The sequence below is a fragment of the Triturus cristatus genome, chromosome 7 (assembly GCF_964204655.1).
Source record: "Triturus cristatus chromosome 7, aTriCri1.1, whole genome shotgun sequence".
Lineage (NCBI taxonomy): Eukaryota > Metazoa > Chordata > Amphibia > Caudata > Salamandridae > Triturus > Triturus cristatus.
The window spans coordinates 68,905,505-68,927,584 of NC_140590.1; the positions used below are offsets into that span (position 1 = coordinate 68,905,505).

The following is a 22,080-nucleotide window of genomic DNA, read 5'->3' on the forward strand; positions in this document are numbered from 1 at the left end:
TTCAGTGAAACAGATGCAAGAGGCGTAACAGCTGATAACAGGTGCATACGTAGCTAATAGAGGGCGTAATTTAATAAACGTCATCATACCTGATGTCATAAGTGGGTGGATCCATAAGAGAATCCTGCAATGTCAGCAGAAATAGTTGGCAGAGATGCGCGCGCAGCCGCATGACGTGTGATTGACGTGCAACTAGAGGGTGAAGGGGACTTGACATTTAGCTCTACATGTGGAGACAGAAGTCTGGGGTTATGTCAACCTAATTCCAAATCATATCAAATATCCTATGTTTAAAGAACTGTGTTATCCAAAAGGAAAGGTCTCTTAGGATAGAATCTTATTCTATACTGACTATACTGACTGTTAGTGCGTGTACAAGCGTCTAAGTGTCTACACTAGATGCGAGGGGGTAGGAATATTCCATGGTAACGGGGCTATGAATTACTTGCATGAGGACAGCGAGGCCTGGCCCCTTTGCACGGTAGCTGGAGGAGTGTTTACCTAAACTACTAGACAGGAATGCATCGGATGAGGAGCGAAGGAGATAATCTCGAAGGTGAAATACAGTTTTTTGGCAGGCGACAGGCTGGATCAGGCACCGTTAGCCGCGCAAGGAGTAAGACAAAGTTCATGGTCACAGATGCAGGCTCAGACTGGAGCTTTCAGAGGCAGAAGGCAGGAAAAGGCTTGATGACAGAATTCGGGCCTACTCGCCTGAATCTGTAAAATGTGGAAAGTGAACCATATAAAGTCGGTGGCCTTTCATACTTAGGAAAGGAATATCTGACTCATTCATGGCGGATCTGAAAGAGGACACGTTGACGGTGGACACACATATATTTGCGTCTTCAAAAGTAGAATAGGAGGGAACATACATGTACTTATAGCATGCACATGGAGCCGTTGGGGTCTACGATAGGGGACATAACTGATCACAAAATTCATATTTCCTCAGACCAAGCAGAAAAACCGAAGAATTCGTTTTTAGCGATAAAGAGAAACCGTGCATAACCCAATGTTTTAATAGATTATACCACTTTCAATTATTAGCTAGCGTCTCACCTGTTGAAAAGCTCCTACAAGTTTTGACGGAAATGCTACTTTGCATTGATAGTCACTCAGCTTCATAAATGCGAAGCATCGATCATTCACCTAAAATAATATATATAATAAAATATCTAATCAGCAAGTCACTGTTTAAAACCTGTGTATATGTATACAGATTCATAAAGAAACATTTATAGCATGAAAAATAGCTAGGGTCACAAAATAGATGGAAAAGAGACATGAATATGTTACTATATACATATAACATAATCAAATTCATCCTATGTATCGGATAAGTTCTTATCGATAGCTCTTATAACAGGTAAGTATACGGGAGGTGTCAATCGATATCCAAACTAAAAATAGGCGTTAGTTTGGACATACATATTAAACACTAAACAATAACCGCAAGCTTAATATTATACAAGTTGATAGAACGAGCGCAAAATATACTGACCAATAAAGAAAGTGTTATTCAATTTCAATTCTTGAAGGGCATTAGTAACCACATTAGGCAGTACCAAAAACCCTGACCGGAAGTGAAAATATATAGATGCATGAGTGATAAAGTCTCGGTTTCCCAATATAATATTCAAATATAACGTGACAGTCTGAAATATTTAATAAACAGTAGCCTTTAAACTTATTATACTAATTAATAAAAAGAACGCAAAATATACTGACCGATAGAGGATAGTAACATATTCATGTCTCTTTTCCATCTATTTTGTGACACTAGCTATTTTTCATGCTATAAATGTTTCTTTATGAATCTGTATACATATACACAGGTTTTAAACAGCGACTTGCTGATTAGATATTTTATTATATATATTATTTTAGGTGAGTGATCGATGTTTCGCATTTATTAAGCTGAGCGACTATCAATGGAAATTAGCATTTCCGTCAAAACTTGTAGGAGCTATTCATCAGGTGAGACCCTAGCTAATAATTGAAAGTGGTATAATCTATTAAAACATTGGGTTATGCACTGTTTCTCTTTATCGCTAAAAATGAATTCTTCGGTTTTTCTGCTCGGTCTCTCTTTGAAACGGTTATCGTTTTTGGATTTCATGATTCTCATATTTCTTTTACTGTGTCAACTTGTAGAGATGAGATAATACATTTCATTATCTCAAAATTATAAGAAATGCTGAATTGTTATATAATAATTTTTATCTAACATACCCACAATATTATGATTGAGTATTTTCTTTTTTTTAATTTCAGATTTTTATCATAAATCTGATAGTCCATTTTACAAAGGGCCTTTTATCTTTAAAATGAATCAATGGTTTTTTATATATATCTAAAGCATCACCGACCGACGTCTAAAGGTGAGATATGTAGAGTTATATGATTTAATTGAAATGGGTCGCAATAATTTGGGTCTGGCTTATTTGGTTTCTTTTGCTTCACTTTTTAGTTAATTTGGATCTCCTATACATCGAGTAGCAGATGCCGTCTATCTTTCACTCTTGAATCACCAATATAAAGTTTGAACTTGACTTGCTATCAATTCGAGGTGAGACAGTAGTCTTTATTTTGAGTTCTAGCTTTAGTAAATATAAGTTAGAATTTTTCAAATTTTTATGAACTTGTCAAAAAGAACATTGAAGAATGTATGGTGTCTTGTGTATACTATGACTCTCTCTTTGTGTAGTTTAGAATACCTTCAAAACAATTGAGTACTATTTGTAGAATATTTAAAATTTTTGTAAACATGCGTTAGTCCGTCATTTTTAATGAGTGTTATTAAAATGTTTTTTCTGTTTGTTGCAGCCCTGAAGAAGTTCCGTTAAATCTGTCATTAAAGGAACGAAACGCGTTGGCTGTTGTTGTGTATCTATCATCTATGAAATAAAAGTCAAACAAAGAAAAAGAGAAATATTTGGGACTCTCTATTCTATGTTTAGTGCACCTCCATTTGTTTTAAATAAAGTGATCTTGCTTGGACCTGGACTCTTCTCTGCATGAAGTGAAACCCACATACGCTTATCGTTCACCAATCAACATCATCATCGCACAGCCATTCTCTTCATTGTAGCTTGACAATTATGTTGAAGAACCTTTCCAAGATTAATTTGATGTTTGGTTTCCACTTGCCACTGGGACCTTCTGGTGTAGTGCTTTAAAAACAAAGCTGTGCTTTAGAAATGCTATAAATAAATGGGTGTCGCCATTTGGTTTTGTGGGCATGGCTAGATGGTTTCTGGAACTTTCTGGCATCCATGTTCTCTTGAACTGACTCAGTTGATTTCTCTTTCGCTTTGCAAACCATTATTAAATGGTTTTCTTTCCTACAGCCTTTTCATGTTTGTCCAATGACGGGATGTTTACTTTCGTGCAGAAAGGAGAATCTGCATTGGAAACACAATTTTGTCTTCTGAGGCATGACTTTATGGCCCTCAAACTTGTGTCTCTGATTACTTTTCATGTTCAATGCTGATTCACTCTGGGCTACTCCGGCTTCCATAGCGGCAGCTTGTCGATCTGCAGGTCCTTCTGCTCTCACAGCCATTAGACTCTCTCCATACCGAGTGTCTCAGACAGCATACGTCATCTGAAGGAGTCGGAAAGGCATCCATTGGTGACTCGCAGATGGATGGGCTCTTCATCATTGAATTCATTAAACTTGCAATGCTTGATGATGGCCTCCAGTCTGTCAGGAAAGTCATCCATCCTTGCTCCACCTTCCTTTCTAGCTTGATTTAAGATTTACCTTTCAAAGTTGACGTTTGGCAATGGATTGAACTTGATGTCTGATGCCTCCTTAGTCTGACAGCAAGATATTCTATGAGATTGGGGTATTTTCATTATCAGTTATTTCACTGCGTCACCTACAAGGTTCTTTAAGTAGTTGATGATCTTTTTGTCATTCGTTTCTTTTAGCTCTTCGATGAAATAATCGCTTGTTTCAATCCAGGCAGTCTATCTGGTGCCAATATTCAACTTTTTAGCTGTATAAAATATAGAAGCGAAGGTTTCAGGAAAGCGGTGTCCTCATAGCCAGTAGGTAACCTCACTGTGTGGGGAGTAAGGCCTTCTCCAGCGCCTTCTGCTGCCTGCTTGAAACGACACCATCCTCACCATCTGTAAGCACGAGCTGTGTGCTTGCGTCAGTGTTGTTGCTGCTGATCTGATGTTGCATGTCCTCTTTTCCATCTTTGGATGTGAGTAACTGTTTCCTCTCTTGCACATGGTCATTACCATTTTCCATCTTTTGCGTTGTACTTCGCTGCCTTTAGCGTTTCTCGGCACCTGGATGCTTCTGCTCTTGGTGCACTTTAGCAACTGGCAATGGCTGCCTTCTGCTTTCTCGTTCTATATACTTGCACTGCCTTTAGCGTTTCTCGGCACCTGGATGCTTCTGCTCTTGGTGCACTTTAGCAACTGGCAATGGCTGCCTTCTGCTTTCTCGTTCTATATACTTGCACTGCCTTTAGCGTTTCTCGGCACCTGGATGCTTCTGCTCTTGGTGCACTTTAGCAACTGGCAATGGCTGCCTTCTGCTTTCTCGTTCTATATACTTGCACTGCCTTTAGTGTTTCTCGGCACCTGGATGCTTCTGCTCTTGGTGCCCTTTTGCAACTGGCAATGGCTGCCTTCTGCTTTCTCGTTCTATATACTTGAAAGCTCGGTGTTATGTGGTGTCACAGACCTCTTCTTTCAACCATACTAGCTGGTTCAAGGCCGACTGTGATTAAACTTTCTGTAGGGCATTCGCCTTCTTTGAAAGCCTTGCACTGGCTGGAGTGGCGCTTTGACTCCTCATACGCCTTCTGTTGACGGCTTCACTTTGACTGAGGTGCCCATGGCACGAACGAGCAGTGTGATGGATTTCTGAAAACGCTCAGGGAGAGCGCTCTTTGGTTTTCGAGTCACGTCTCTTATACCTCGTCTCCAATTGTAGCGTCCTCCCCAGCCTGGTAGCCTGTAAATGGCCACGCCACACACAAAGCTCTGTAGTGCATGTCTTTATTCTTCAGAGTGCAACTGTTAACTGTATGCACTGCTGCATAAACTTTATTAACCACACCCAAACAATTACGTCATACTCTTAAGGGGTCCATCGGGGACCAGAAGGGTCCCACTAGTCATACTCACAAGACACTACAGTACACATCCTATGAGGGGGCGAAGCTTGCACTGTTTTTGCTCCGGCTGTACCTATTATGTGATGAAAGGAAGCATTCACCATGCTCCCTGTGTTATAGTTGGTGTGTGTGGAACATACCCTGGTGCCTCCCCTGTTGACACCTGTCCATTATCTAGTCATTGGGTTAGGGAAAGTTACACTGCTGCAGCTGCCCATTTTGTATCTATGTTCAGTGGTAATGAAGCTTGGTATGAAGCTTTTCAGTATAAAAAAGCCAAACTGATTGGCATTGTCACCGCTTGTTGTAATGCATAATGCACATAAAAGAATGAACCTTGAAAAAGATGTGTGAGGAGCTTATTTTTCGATCTCGCATATCAGACAGTGCAAGCCTTATTATGAACTTACCCCTGCCCACACTGCAAGCTGTATTGTGAACTTACCCCTGCCCAGAGTGCAAGCCTTATTATGAACTTACCCCTGCCCATAGTGCAAGCTGTATTGTGAAAGACCTCCTGCCCACAGTGCAAGCCTTATTGTGAACTTACCCCTGCCTACTGGTTGACTTTGCCACTCTCATTTGCTTGTTTCCAATGTGTTGCCTTGCCTTCCTCTTCTCCACTTTGTCCCTCCCCTGGAGCACAGCCTCTTTATCATCCTTTTGATTGGTTTACATGTAACCTTCCACAGATCACTTTTTAGGTCTCGGCTAGCGACGCAGCGCATGCGCGCTGGTCGCCTTGGCGAGATCTATTGTTGCCGCTTTCTGTGCCGAAGGGAGACAGGAGATGGCACGCGCGGACAGGAGATGTGCACGCGTATGGACAGGAGATGTGCACTCCGTATGCGTGCACATCTCCTGTCCCCGGAGGCTGGCGGTACACAGCGCACGCATCCCCCGCTTTCACTTTCCCTCCCCCCCGTCGGCTCCACGGAGCCAGCTTGTTTCCCCCCCGCTGGTTGATTCATGTTGGTGTCTGTGCAGTGTGTGTGTGTGTGTGTGTGTGTGTGTGTGTGTGGTGTCTCCTGCCCCATGCCTCCTGTGAGCTTCCCCGCACCCACCTGTCTCGGTCTCCCTATGAAGCCCAGCTGTCCTGTGTGTATGTGGGTCTTTGCATCATGGTGGTGTCAGTGCGGTGTGTGTGTCTGCCTGTCTGTTGTCCCTCCCTGTCTGGTGTCTGTATCTCTGCAGTCGGCCTGTTTCCTCATTTACACCCCCGCCGCCCACCCATTCCGGCGAGCATGTATTTAGACCATCACATGGTAGCAGACAGCCCAAGTTTTGGGAGATCGGGTTTTATGGAGACAACAGTAGAGATGAGTGACTGCTACCAGATGTAGATCATTCACTGAGCAGCGATGCGGCGGCTTGTAGCCGACATTCGTGTCCATTTCACAAGATTGTGGCAGTCTTGCTGTAGTGGTGTCTGGCTGGTGAGGAGATCTGGAGAAGAAGCGTTTGTTTTTAGGGGGGTCGGGTGTATTGGTGCTGGTGTCAGATTAATAGTGTCAGTATAGTTCCCAAGGAGGTTGTTTACCATTCCGGGAGACTCCCTCGACTTCAGGAAGACTTCATCTGTGTTCGATTTCTAAAGGCTTGCTTACCCAATCGGGGAGATGCTTTCAAGTTCGCGGAACCCTGGGCTGAGCACACGGGGTCATGGCGGTGTCACCCTGGGAGACTCCCAGGAATACAGGGTGACTTTGACTGTGTGATCTCTGAAGTCTAAGACTAGGGAGGGGGTTATCACTCATGGAGACTCTAGGCCATGCAGGGAGAATTGGACTGAACCTCCAGGACACATATCCAACAAAGCGCTTCAACGCTGCATCAGGGGTGCTAAGCGCTATACAAATGAAATTACAATAATGTAACTGATGCTCGTGTAAAGTGCTCTAATACCTCCAGGACGAGTTTGCGCTATATAAAAAATGCTTGCTCTCTTAAGACGTTCAATTTAATTTGAAGACATCTGAAAAGCAGCTGCCATGTCTGAAACGCTAAAGCAACTGTACACAATAAATCAAGGGGCGCGGAATTCCGTGCTACACATTGGCATGATAGCTGTCAGGCCTACAGAATGGAGACATCGAGGATCAGGAGGTCGGGGTACCTGAAGTTTATAACAAGCGAATATGTCCAGTGTTATTTTAATGAAATACTTCAGCACCAGGGACATATTGCAAAATCTTTTTTTACAGTCACGGGATGAAAATGTTAATTGTGAAAGATTATTGGGTTTTTTTCTGGTCGCTGGTCTAGGTTTTTTTTTTTTTTTACAGTCTCGTTTCTGCCCCTTCTTAAAAGCAGTTTTGATACGTGAGCTCTCTAGCACAACCTGCCCTGATTTGATTAGTTGTATCATGTCAGATCATTGTTATTTAAAATGCTCAAGTTGGTGGTGATTTTTTTCCTCTTGAGTTTGTTGAAGCATTGTGAAACTGTTGTGCTGTATTAATGATATAACAACAGCTTAATGTTGATTTATCAGAAATAGGAAATTGGAATATCAAAAGTTGCAGGTCGCTTGTGCCCGTTTTCTATTTATCTGATCAAATATAAGGTTCCTGCTCAAAGAAGAACTAATGCCATGTTGTGTTCTAAAGAATTTCAGGCCACAAGATGGGATTTATGTAATATAGGTAGATGATCTTAGGCAGGGCTTTAAGTGGGGTGAAAAAACTGGGGGGGGCTCTCAAAGGGGTGTGGCCAATGTAATCAAGGGCGTGGCTGAAAAACACGTAAGCTAAAAATCTGTGTTTAGCATAGTGTGCCGCCGAACTTGTATTTTGCTGTTTGTCATTGCATCTAGATATATGATACAACAAGTACCATCATACCTACAACAAGTCAGGACTATTGGTTTTGTCAATGGTTGTTAGTTGCATAAGATAGGCAGCAAATATGGGTTGCATATAATATTGAAAAAGCTTCCACTTAAAGCCCTGGTGACACCACAACTATGTTGCTGCTCCTGTGTTTCAAAAAGAGAAGGGAAATCCAGAGAGAAAATGACTCTTTAAAGGATTTCCCTTCCCCTACAACGCTCACCTGGCATGACATCATGCTGCAACTTCTCCACTAGTGAGAAGTGAGCAGTGTGAGCAGCGCACGTCGATGGGCCTGCTGTCACTGCAGTCTGGAAAAAAACGGACCGCCTGTGCCAGGGCACAAAACAGAGCCCGATAGAGACCCGTTTCGAGCCCCCCTTTAAACAAGTATTTGCAATGCAATAGGTCTCGCATTTATGCAAGTTTGAGCTATTGGCATTGAAAATACCAATGCCTTTAATTTTTGTTTACTTTCTAAAAACCAAAATAAAAGGAATTGTTATTTACAATGCCAATAGCTTAAACTTGTGTAACTGCGAGACCTATTGCATTGCAAATGCTTGTTTCTCTTTTGGGTAAGCATTCCAAGAGAGTGCATGTGCTTTCCAAGTCTTTCCCTGGCGTGCTTATGTCCCCTTCCATTGCACTCCATGTTGCTCGTGCTCATGTGCTCGTCACATGCTCTGTGCTTAATATATTTTTCTCTGTAGCATGTGCAGGGCCACTGGAATTATGTGGCAAGGGAGGACCAAATTATGCGACAGAGTTAACTAAATTATGCGTCAAGAAAATACAAATTATATGGCATAATGCAGCACATTTTGTGATATCAGTTCATTAGTTTCTCATTTCTAAATAAGTTAACACTGTCTGGACAAAAGTTTCACCTAATTAGAATTAGTTTACCACCCAAATACAGCCATATGCAACTCAAAGGTGGACCGTCAACCTTTGTAAAGTGCCGTCCGCTGCGTAGCAACAAGTGTTGCCAAATTTGTGCTAACTTTTGATCCATTTGAGCTAGAATCAATTTATTTTGTTAAAATCTGCAAATTATGCAGCAGATGATGGATTATGTAGTAAATGCGTCAAATCCACAATCCTGCAAAAAACGTGGGGGCTGCAGTATCGCATAATACCAGTGGCCCTCAGCATGTCATTCTCCCCTCGCCCCTTTCTCCTGTCTCCCTCATGTGCTTCTCTGTGTTTCCCTCTCTCACAGGTGCTGCCTTTCCACTCGTTCTGGCTCTATTTCTGGTTTATTCCGCACACCCGCTCATCTGCTCCTTCCTCCATTCCTCCCAACCCTATGCCGCCTCTTTTTAAATATTTATTTTTGGGGGTGGGGTGGGCCAGGCAGCAAGTTGCTCCCACATCAAAAAAAGTGGCTTGCACTGCTTTATTTTCTTTTCTTTTTCTTTTGCTAACTCTCTTCGGTTCAATAAATTAAAAAGAAATGGCACCCATATCATTTCAAAGGCACGTGCATCATTAATCATGCATATGCGTGCTCCGCAGCACTGCGTGAGAGGGAAAGGATAGAAATGTGCCGTATTAAAACGAATAAGGCACATTCCTTCCTTTTCCCCTGTGCTGGTGAACTTTTGGCTGCCTAGTTCCAATGCAGACACCCTTGCAACAGGGTGCCTGCGCTGTAAGGAGGATTGCATTTCTGCAGGAAGGGGCACCTTCCTGCACAAAAACAATTCCCTGAGGCTTTTTCCTCTTTCTATGTGTGCTGCAGAATATATATAAAAAAATAGTGCTTAGGTCTCGCTGTGCTATCCCCTCAATACCAATATTTTTGGCCCTTCCCAGTCACAAGACCTTGGGCCACAAACACAAATGAGTGATCATTTTATTCAAGAGACCGAGGGGAATGCTGGGTAGTAGGACATTTGTTCCGGCGCATTGATCCCACAGAGATAAGTGAGAAAAATCTGATTTCTTTCAGCTAAATTTGAGGTTTGCAGGGGATTCTGGGTAGGCAAACGTTGGGGGATCCATGCAAGCCATACCTCTCTGGTCTCTGGCTGCCTGGTTTTCAGAAATGTCTGGGTTAGGTAGGTTTCCCTAGACGGCTGCCCAGCCCGGGACCAAAAACTCAGGAGATCCCTTTGCGAAACACCAGGTTGTTTTGAGATAGGTAATTTTGATGTCTCCACAATACGTTTTGGGCCCTTCCTGGCCGCGGGCATTAGGCCTAGCAACACAAGTGAGGTACCATTTTTATCAGGAGACTCTGGGGAATGTTGGGTGTGTGGAAGTCTGGAGATCCACGCAGATCGCAGAACTTTCCATCACAGAAATGTGAGGAAAATTTGTTTTTTTCTTTTTACAAAGTTTGAGGTTTACTAAGGATTCTGGGTAACAGAACCTGTTGAGAGCCACACAGGTCACCACATCCTAGATTTCTCTGGGTGTCTAGTTTTTACAAATGTATTGGTTTGCTAATTTTCCCTAGGTGCCGGCTGAGCTAGGATTCAAAATCTACAGCTAGGCACATTACAAAAAAGGGTCCATTTTCATTGGAAAAATGTGATGTGTCCACGTTGGGTTTTGGGCGGTTTCCTGTCTGGGGCACTAGGCCTACCCACACAAATGAGGCACCATTTTTATCAGGAGACTTTGGGGAATGCTGGGTGTGTGGAAGTTTGTGGAATCACGCAGATTTCAGATCTTTCCATCAAAGAAATGTGAGGAAAATGTTTAAAATATATATATTTTAAACAAAGTTTGAGGTTTGCAAGGTATTTTGAGTAACAGAACAGGTTGAGAGCCACAGAAGTCCCCCATCCTGTTTTCCCCTGGGTGTCTAGTTTTCAAAAATGTATAGGTTTGCTAGGTTTCCCTAGGTGCCAGCTGAGCTAGGGTTCAAAATCCACAGCTAGGCACATTGCAAAACAAGAACTGGCATTGCCAATAGGTCTTACCTTTGGGGCCTTATAAGTGTTTAGCCAGAGCTATTGACTTTGCCAATGTCTTTAAGCTGTGCTGTAGAGAAGTGTGGCTGCTGTGCAGCATGCTGAAAAGTTTTAATAAAAAAGTGTCAAAAGCATTTTTGTTACCTTCTATATATGACCAAGAAGGCATTATGTACAACTGAACAACCATATTTTAAAAAAGTATTTACAATAAAAAATGTCCTCAGTTTTCTTTTGTTCTTGCAATGCTGGCAACTTGTTTCTGCCTATTCCAATGGTTGTTTGTTAATGCTTTTTTGAGGGGGCATAAACAATCGGAGGGTGATAGTTGGGAACTAGTACCTGTATTATAACACTAGCAGCGGCCAGACGCTAGGGGAGAATCAACAGATGCCAGATTCCGAGAGCAGGCTGAGGTGGTGCTGAGGGATGCTGAGGTTGTAGTGGTGGTGGTGACTGGTGCGGAGATGATGCTGAGGTGATGCTGATGTGGTGCTGAGTGATGCTGTGGTGATGCTGAGTGATGCTGTGGTGGTTCTGAGTGATGCTGTGGTGGTGCTGAGTGATGCTGTGGTGGCGGTGAGTGATGCTGTGTGGCGCTGAGTAATGCTGTAGTGGTGCTGAGTGATACTGTGGTGGTGCTGAGTGAGGCTGTGGTGGCGGTGAGTGATGCTGTGGTGGTGTGAGTGATGCTGTGGTGGCCCTGAGTGATACTGTGGTGGTGCTGAGTGAGGCTGTGGTGGTGCTGAGTGATGCTGTGGTGGCGCTGAGTGATACTGTGGTGGTGCTGAGTGAGGCTGTGGTGGTGCTGAGTGATGCTGTGGTGGCGCTGAGTTCGTTCCACTGTGCTTAAAAACTGTTGTGTAAGGGGATCTGATTTCCGTGTGAATCGCTATAATGCCCTTGGTTCAAGTTTGCGCTATAATTATGCGGGACAGGCAAGCAGGTGTGGCCTAGTGTAATGTAATCGGACAATATCAGTTGAGAGCTCTACGTATTCACAGCTCAGGGAGTGCATCTTCTTATGACAAATCTCCTAATATCACACCCGTTGCGGCTAGGGCTGCAGATGTTAGAACTGGGTAACTAGGTTAGAATCTCGGCTCAGGTGCAGCATCTTCTGATTCCGTGCAAATCGCTTCGTTACACTGTGCTTAAAAACTGTTGTGTAAGGGGAGCTGATTTCCGTATGAAGCGCTATAATGCCCTTGGTTCAAGTTTGCGCTATAACTATGTGACAAAACAGAAAGAGAGGCAGTGACAAGAGAAGAAGTGGACAGAACAGGGGGTAGTAACAGGGAAAACAGGGTGTGCAGTAACTGTAGAGTAACTGGAAAATCAGGTCCAGTGATAGGAAAGCGAGTGGGTGCAGTGACCGAACAAAGAGTAGGCAATAACATTTGAGAGAGTGAACAACAACAGGATGAGGTGCAAATGCGAGGAGGAAACAAAAGTAGAGATGTCAATGAAAAAAGAGAGGGGCAGCGAAAGGAAAGGTGCTATAAAAGGTAAGTAGAGCTAACAGGGTGAAGAGAGGCAGTGCAGTAAGACAGGAGAAGAGTGATAGGAGAGAAAGTAATTGTGACCAGAGAGAAGCAACCACTACAGCAAAGGGGGCCGCAAAGGAGTGGGGGGGACAAAGATCAAACAAAGATGGTAAATGACTGTAGAGAGAGTGGGCAGTGATATGAGAGGCAAAGAAAAAACTTTTTTTTATTTTTTTATTAACATTTTGGAAATGTAGCCAACATTTCAACATACAAAGAACAATTAGGTCATGATACAGTAGCGTCCATCCTCCAGGTCTGCAGCAGCACCTGGATTCCACAAGAAAAAAACTTTGACAACAGGAGAGAGGTTCACAGACAGAAAAAAGCAGCAGTGTCAATATAAAAACGGTGGCCAGTAGTAATTGTGACCAGAGAGAAGCAACCACTACAGCAATGGGGGCTGCAAAGGAGTGGGGTGACAAAGATCAAAGAAAGATGGTAAATGACTGTAGAGAGAGTGGGCAGTGACGTGATAGACAAAGAAAAAAACTTTGATAACAGGAGAGAGGTTCACAGACAGAAAAAAGCGGCAGTGTCAATAGAAAAACGGGGGCCAGTGGTAGAAGAGCAAGAGAGAAGAGCAACTACTGAAGAGAGCTACAGAGGGAAAATTGACCGAAGGGATCTAGAGAGAGACAGAGGCACTAACAACAGAGAAAACAAGAGGGAGGGGTGGGGGGAGTGCACACACGCATGTGCTAAGCAGCAGCTGTTTGCTCTTTTTCCAAGCACACACTTGTGCTTGTGGCGCGCCATTGCACACTCCAGCAAGCTGTATGCCGCCACAAGCACGAGTATGTGCTTGGAAAAAGAGCTGTACGATGGCTAAAGGTCTACTAAGCAGCGCATGCGCGCTGCATAGGCGAGACCTAAAAAGGGTCAGTTTTCACTGGAAAAATGTGACGTTATATGGTAGGCTGTTTCCTGTTGCGGGCGCTAGGCCTACCCACACAAGTGAGGTAGCATTTTTATCGGGAGACTTAAGGAAACACAGAATAGTAGAGCATCTTGTTGGAGGGCCTCATCTTGAATTTATGATTAAATGGCATCCTGAATCTCATGGGATAGGAGTTTTTTGGAGTTACACTGCTGTTACTCTGGGTTCTCACTTCTTTTGGACCATCAACGTTTGATCTTGAGTATTTTCTTCTGCACCTCTCACTTTTTGAGTCTCTGCTTTGCCACCAGTTCTTGTAGATTTCAGATAAATTAATCTACTGTTGCTTCTCTTACTCCTACTCAGTTATCCGAGATGGTGGAACTGCAGTTTTAACAGTTCCACATGGTATGACACCCCCAAACTCCTGTGCAAAGGACATAAGAATTGCAGCATGGAGAGGTGGTGATTTCAATCCCAATTCCAGCAGTTCTGTTTACACCCCATTCCATTTAAGAAGCTTTCTGGAGGTACGAGAAGCATTCACCCGTTTGTGTAGGATGATAACTTCCCTCCATGATCACATGGACATTGTTTCCAGTCATACACTTCAAACTCACAAATCATTGGTCTTCTGTGTTTTATTAAAATAATTTGATAGAGGCAAACTAAGACTACAACACACAAAATGCTTACATCCCTGAACCCTAAAATAAACCTTTGCTTAATTTACTACTACTCTACCCTTTATATGCTCCGTATATACACAGAATGTACAGTTTGTATTATGGTCCTTGTTTGGAAGTAGATATGATGTAATCTAGGGCTTGTAGGCTACCTCTAGAAGGACCAAAAATTGGGCCCGCCATGGCCCATCCAGATGAGAATTTCTCGAGCCGGGCCTGGTAGGCACCCTTCCATCATGGTGCAAAAGTGCCCGTGTTGGCACTAAGCAGCGGGGAACAACCTTTACAACGCAACTTTTACAACGCACTACCTTTACAACGCATTTTTTACAACGCACAATCCATTACAACGCATGACATTACAACGCAGGACACTACAACGCATTTCTAAATACTACCTTTACAACGCATTCCATTACAACGCATACTACCATTACAACGCATACCATTACAACGCATAATATAGTAATATACTATCCAACACTTACCCTACTGTTGCACCCCCTGGAGTTAGAATAGTAATTTTTACCCCTATACTATCCAACACTTACCCTACTGTTGCACCCCCTGGAGTTTGAATAGTAATTTTTACCCCTATACTATCCAACACTTACCCTACTGTTGCACCCCCTGGAGTTAGAATAGTAATTTTTACCCCTATACTATCCAATACTTTCCCTACTGTTGCACCCCCTGGAGTTAGAATAGTAATTTTTACCCCTATACTATCCAACACTTTCCCTACTGTTGCACCCCCTGGAGTTAGAATAGTAATTTTTACCCCTATACTATCCAACACTTACCCTACTGTTGCACCCCCTGGAGTTAGAATAGTAATTTTTACCCCTATACTATCCAACACTTACCCTACTGTTGCACCCCCTGGAGTTAGAATAGTAATTTTTACCCCTATACTATCCAACACTTACCCTACTGTTGCACCCCCTGGAGTTAGAATAGTAATTTTTACCCCTATACTATCCAACACTTTCCCTACTGTTGCACCCCCTGGAGTTAGAATAGTAATTTTTACCCCTATACTATCCAACACTTTCCCTACTGTTGCACCCCCTGGAGTTAGAATAGTAATTTTTACCCCTATACTATCCAACACTTACCCTACTGTTGCACCCCCTGGAGTTAGAATAGTAATTTTTACCCCTATACTATCCAACACTTACCCTACTGTTGCACCCCCTGGAGTTAGAATAGTAATTTTTACCCCTATACTATCCAACACTTACCCTACTGTTGCACCCCCTGGAGTTAGAATAGTAATTTTTAACCCTATACTATCTAATACTTACCTTAAATGCAATTTAATATTATGCGTTGTAATGGTATGCGTTGTAAATGTAGTATGCGTTGTAATGGATATGCGTTGTAAAGGTAGTTTTTAAAAATGCGTTGTAGTGTACTGCGTTGTAATGTCATGCGTTGTAATGGATTGTGCGTTGTAAAAAATGCGTTGTAAAGGTATGCGTTGTAATAGTATGCGTTGTAACGTCATACATCCCTAAGCAGCACATTGTGCGCCAGTGCTGGGAAAAGGCATTATGTTAAGTATGACGCGTTCCTGCCCTTTCCCTGTCGCACAACGCAGCGCAGCTAGGTGGCTTGCTCCGCTGCGTCACATAATGATAAATATGCTCCTAGATTTTTATAGTTTTAGGATAATCTAGGGGCATCAACATAGTACTAACGTGTGAAATTAATGATTTTGATAAGTTCCTAGAGTGCTCTAATGTGTACTTTAAAGCGGGGTGGGGAGATCAGCGAGCCTTCTGGTACTCCTGCCTTGACGTTGTGAGGTGTGGAGGTGAAAGGAAGTGCTGAGTTAATGATTGAATATTGCCTGGGGGGAGAACTAATCTAGGATCATTCCTTCAATGTCCATTTCTTTTAGTCGGAAAATTGAGACTTCATGTTGTATTGTCATGGCTGATTTAGGTTAAGCATCAGTAATGCCGCGTCATCGTTTCGATCGACGGGGGTTTTCAGATGATCCCATGTCGAAGTTCAGGCGATTCAGTACCTCCCCCCGGAAGGACACACATTTTTGGACACAGACAGGCGGAGTGTAAGAAATTGGGTTGTTGGTTGAGTGGGTTGTGAGCAACCACAATCTTTGTCGGGTTGAAGCACAAGCCAAGCCTAAATTAACCTGTGCTCAGCGCTCTGCTCGCTTGACACGCAGCAGTCAGGCTTAATTCATAGACTTATCAGTCGGTATTCGCGAGGGTAGGCCAGCATTCTCATCAACTTAATGCATTTTACAGATACACCTTCACATGTACCAGTGGCGTTCTGGAACAACTAACTGGAGCTAATCTCCCAATTGTTTACCACAACTTCGGTATCACGTTAATCGAGGCACCGATAGTGTCTCATTACGTTCGCCACATTGCAGAAAGTTGGATTCTCTCGGTGTTTTAGACGCCCTGTGAGTTTTTTTCTCGTTTCATTTCCCCTACATTTTGACACGATTCCTGGGTATTTGCTTCATGCGGACACTTCCAGTTGGACACCTCCAGTTTATTTTTATGTTTGATCTCACAGGTCCTTATTGACCCGCTTGGATAATAGTTTCGGGCTTAGACTCAACCTCATATTTGGATCTTTTACCAAGGTACAGACGGTTTCATGCATGATATCAAGCACAACGTTTTTTGGCACACTTTGCACATGTGGTGATTTGGGACTTTTGAGTTTCCTACGAGCCCCGGTACCGTCTTTTCTCACACGAACCCCACTTTGTGGCTAATTACCAACCAGTTTATTCTAGTTTACTCAGTCTGTAGCTTTTAACCCTCCTGGACTATAGAGGCCTATCACCCCAATTTTCATCTTTGTTTGAGCTTCATACCTCAGTGTCTATTGAATGTAATGAATGAGATTAATTTTGTTTGTAGATATCCCCTGACTAAGCGTGGTGCATCCACCCGAATTGCATTGGGATCGAGATTTGAGTTTCCTCATATTGTATTGACTCGTCGTATGGACTTTTGAAATTGTTTTTGATTTGGATCTTCTACAGACGCGCTAATAAAAGAAGCACATCAGGAAGGAGAATTTTGTCCCTGGTTTATTGTTTGAACATCAACATTGTTCTAATAGATTGTTAATTGTATACAATATTGGTTCTTTATATGTTTTTACCGCATGTTAAAGCAATTAAGTGTTTGAGAAATCGATAATGCACACTCACACATGAGTGTATTAGGTTGTGCATGTCCTGTCTAGAACATATTGCTCTAGTTGATATTTCTTGTTTGAATTGGTGGTAGGGTGGAACCACCACAGGCATTGCACACCAAGTTAGAACAGTTGCAACAAAATTAGTTTAGTTGGAGTAACAGTTAAGTAGAGTGCACGCCAGCTGTTATTATTATCTCAACTTTATGAAAGTGGCATTTTCAAAATTGTTATTTAAAATCTGACTTCGGCATAAATTAGGACTTTTTATTACAATTCTAAAGACACCAAACACAAACTGGTTACTTGTTCCCATTTGGAAATTACAGCTTATTGAACATAATAAGGTAACTTCAATTTTATCCTATGGGAGAAGTAGGCCTTCAGTACAAGGGCATGTAATACTTAAACATACATGTCCTACTTTTAAATACACTGCACCCGCACTTTGGGCTGTCTAGGGCCTATCCTAGGTGTTACATATGTATTAAAAGAAAGGTTTGGGCCAGGTGGAAAGTTTATTTTGCCCGGTCGAAACGACAGTTTAAAACTGCCCACACTGGCTGCAATGGTAGAACTGGGGCTAGTTAAGCGGGTGGCACACTCAGTTTAAAGGGTTACTTAAGTGGGTCCCACAATTAGTGCTGCAGGCCCCCTGGTAGCATTTAATTTACAGACCCGAGCCACAGGTAGTGCCACTTTACAAAGGACTTACAAATTAATGACATATGCCAATTGGGTATAAGCCAGTTACAATCTTTCGAGGAGAGAGCACAAGTACTTTAGCACTGATTAGCAGTGGTGAAGTACAGAGTCCTAAGGCCAAGAAAAATGAACTCTGCAAAAATAGGAGAAGTGAAAGCAAAAGGTTTGGGGCTGTCCCTGCAGAAAGGGCCAAGTCCAACACAGGTACACCATAGCATGTGTGCTTAATGCTTCTGAGACAGTGGAAGGGCAATTGAAAGTTTCCCTATTTCACTTCATGAGCAGAACACACCATCTGCACAGTATGCATCCTTCACAAAGCAGTTACAGCTGGGCCAAAACAGTGCAAGTTTCCTTCCTTCACAGAACAAGTACAACACAGCAGCTTGAGTGCAAGCTTCAGTCTTCTCAGAAAAAGGTAAAGCTCACGATCTGCACTTTTAGCATCCAATCCTCACAAAATAGCTATAGCAATTTAGCAGAAGTGGAAGCCGTTCCATAACAGAACAGGTACAGTACACCATTATCCCTGCAAGCAGCCCTCACACAACAGGTACAGTACACCACTATCCCTGCAAGCAGCCCTCACAGAACAGGTACAACTGAGCATCAGCAGTGCAAGCTTCTCTCTCTCATGAACAGGTACAGTACACCATTATCCCTGCAAGCAGCCCTCACACAACAGGTACAGTACACCATTATCCCTGCAAGCAGCCCTCACACAACAGGTACAGTACACCATTATCCCTGCAAGCAGCCCTCACAGAACAGGTACAACTGAGCATCAGCAATGCAAGCTTCTCTCTCTCATGAACAGGCACATGATGATAACAGCAGTCCAAGATTTTCTCCCTGACAGAAAAGTCCTAGCACTACATCAACAAACCAAGCTTCCTATACAGATTAGGTACAGCACAGTCTGCCTCTACAGTGCAAACAACCTTACCTATTTGATGTGTGTGCAGGAGTATTGTTCTGTGGATTGGTGGGTGTGTGGATGGCTGAGTGGGTAAATGCTTGGATATTGACGGGTAAGGAGAGTGATTGGCTGTGTTGATCTGTGACAGGGTGGAGGAGTGGGTGGTAGGATGGTGGAGTGAGTTGGTGGGCAGTTGAGGGAGTCAGAGGCGTGATGGCTCATGAATGTTTATTTGGATGATTGTTGAATTTGTGTGCATGGAGAGAGGGATAAGTAGATGTCTTTGGGTGAAGAATGTATGTTAAAAGATGATGTCTGTGGATTGATAGGTATATGTGCAGAGGTGAGTGATGGTCAGTTTGTGTGTTTATGGGTGGATTAACGGTCACTGTGTGTATTAGGTTTATGTGTATGTCTATGGTGTGTGGCCAGATAATGTTGTGTGCAGATGGACACATGTACCATGATGATGCTGTGCTTGGATCTACCCTAATTGGCACACAGTGAGCTGTATAACACTTGTCTTGTGACCTTGCAGGGCATTTACATCTGCCAGCTGGGCAATAAAGCACTGTGGATCATTGTGATGGGGCAACGTTGCCATCTAATCCCTTTGGGAATCCTGATGCTACAAAATGACTTTGGTGCTGTCTTTTGTGCATTTACATGTCATATTCCAGTGTTAGATTGCGAAAAACATGAAGTCTTTCATATGAAGCTGTGACTCTGCCAATAAGACAGAGCCATTACAGAAAATATCATAACTTAAAGAATAGAAGGAAGCCATCTTGGAATGAGGTATAACATGTGGTAGCACTGAAATAAAGGGGTGATGTGCACATTCCAAGAAATGAGTCATCTCAGAACGAGGTATAACTTGAGGTAGCGCTGGTAACAAAGGAGGTGACCTACACGTTGCAAGAAGGGAGACATCTCAGAAGGAGGGTTTGCATGTGGTAGCACAGATAAAAGGTGTTAGTTGCACATTCCAAGAAGGACGCAATCTTAGAATGAGGACTAACGTGGTGGCATTGAATCAAAGGGTGACCTGCACGTTCCAAAAAGTGAGCTGTCTCAGACGTTCCAAAAAGTGAGCTGTCTCAGAATGAGGTGCAATTCGTGGTAGGACTGGTATCAAAGGGGGAGTCATACACATTCCAAGAAGGAAGCCTTATAGAATGAGGTATAACATGCAGTAGCACTGGTAACAAAGGGACTGACATGCACATTCTAAAAAGTGAGTCATCTGAGAATGAAGCATAACAACCGGTTGGACTGGCAACAAAGGGGCATGCACATTCCAGGAAGTGATCTCAGAATGAGGTATAACATGCAGTAGCACTGGTAACAAGGGGGTGACATGCACTTTCCAAGAAGTAAGCCATCTCAGAATGAGGTATAACATGTTATGGTACTGGTAACAAATGGGATGACATGAGCATTCCAAAGAATGAGCCATCTCAGAATGAGGTATAACATGAAAAGCATTGAAAACTAAAGGATTTGAACTAGTCATTGTATGCTTAGGAACTGTGATCACCTGTACATGTTTACACTATGATTCACAGCATGGGGCTGCATAGTACACAGAATTAAAGACCCCATTTTAACTGCTAGATTATTGTGCCCCAGTGCCCGAACATCCGACCTAAGGCCTCAAAGGGACACGAAGCTCCGACACTGTGCATGGATGGGATATTCATTCCACACAGTACACAGAAGTGGAGTGAGTGAGACTGGTTATAACAGGCATTAGGACCTGCCTGGCACTGCAGGTCACTAACATAAGTATTTGTAAAGCACACATTCAGCCAAGAGTATCTTGGCTCTGAATAACAGATGGTTATTGTTACCCAACTCAATGGTACTCATTTTTATCGACCTCAGAAGGATGAAAGGCTTAGTGGACCCGTCGGGATGTGAAGGAGTGAATATGAGGCCAAACAAAGGCATTAGTCCACTAAGTCACCCGATCCGGATAAGGAACTAAGGAAATATTGGAGTTTGTGTCACCCTATGCACCCCCTCGATCTCCCCTTAGCTACACCTATGCACAATTCTTGAACATTAGTAGATCTGCTTCTCTTACCATCTCTACGCTGACAGCATCCAAATATAAACCGATGTCTTGTTGCCATACTACAGACTGCCCCTAGATGGCGCTGCCCGCTCGCATGCTCAGATCGTCTGATCCTCAAATACTCCACTTGAGTTAACCACCAGCCAAAAACCTCTCCCAACTATCTCTTACCTCCTTGCGCCCAGACACCGCCCCCGCCCCCTCCACAGCCGGAAACCTTGGAGTTCTCTTAGCCTCCCGCCTGAGGTTGGGCTCTCGACACCCACAGAGCTACAGATGCTCCACAGAAGGAAAACCCGCCCCACCTTCACTCAAACCACAAATTACTCACAAATAGACTTGTTATGAGCAAACTCGATTATTGCAACAGCCCTAACTAACCAAGCATTCTCCGACATGCCACAGGAATTGTACTCCTCGCCCGTCCAGGCCACAAACCCGCCCGCCTCCCCTTCTACCACACACACGGCGCTCTGCCAACAGCGGAGGCGGGGGCGCGCGCACCTTATAGCTAAGAGGCCCAGGTTTTTGATTTCTACTTGTTTTTACATATATTGTGAGATCCAAACCCCAATATGAGATCACCCCGAAATTCTACCCAAATAAATCGGCTGCTGCGCCGCCTCCAGTTGGTCTCGCGGGCAGAGAATTCCCTCCTCATCAGAAGAACACAATTTTGCGGAGTTAAACAGAAACAAATATTCCAGCCAAAAAGAATTGAGTTCTAGGACAAAAACAAGGCAACAAGTGGATTTTTAATACAAAGAAGCTAAATGTGGTACAGAGAAAATATGCATGAAATGCCATAACGGCTCAAAGTGCAGAATTAAACACGTAAATGTAAAAATCATAGAACCCATGCATCCCGAATTAACCGATATCATGTAAGTATTTGAAGTGTCAGACTCATAAAGAGTTTAGAAAAGATCTCATGGAGAGTCTAAGTCAATATGGGTTTTGAAAAATAAAGTCTCCAGTCCTATTGGCAGCTGTAAAATCCCACAGAACCTCAGTCCTAACCAAAGACTAAACTTCGACAGCTAAAGTCCAAGAACTTTTAGACAGAAGTCACTCTTTCTAAAAATAGATTCTGCAAATTCAGCATGGTTAGGGCCACATTGGCAAATCAGAAACTTCCACGTATATGAAAAAGACATTAAGACTAA

At 43.2% G+C, this 22,080-nt stretch overlaps 2 long non-coding RNA genes across 4 annotated transcripts in view; one reads left to right on the forward strand and one right to left on the reverse strand.

Moving 5' to 3' along the window:
- The window catches only part of LOC146808844 (uncharacterized), a 42,971-nt gene that overhangs the window by 12,772 nt on the left and 8,119 nt on the right, over positions 1-22,080 (forward strand). The gene's annotated exons all lie outside the window — the stretch shown is intronic.
- The window catches only part of LOC146808845 (uncharacterized), a 31,706-nt gene that overhangs the window by 1,070 nt on the left and 8,556 nt on the right, over positions 1-22,080 (reverse strand). The window lies entirely within an intron of this gene.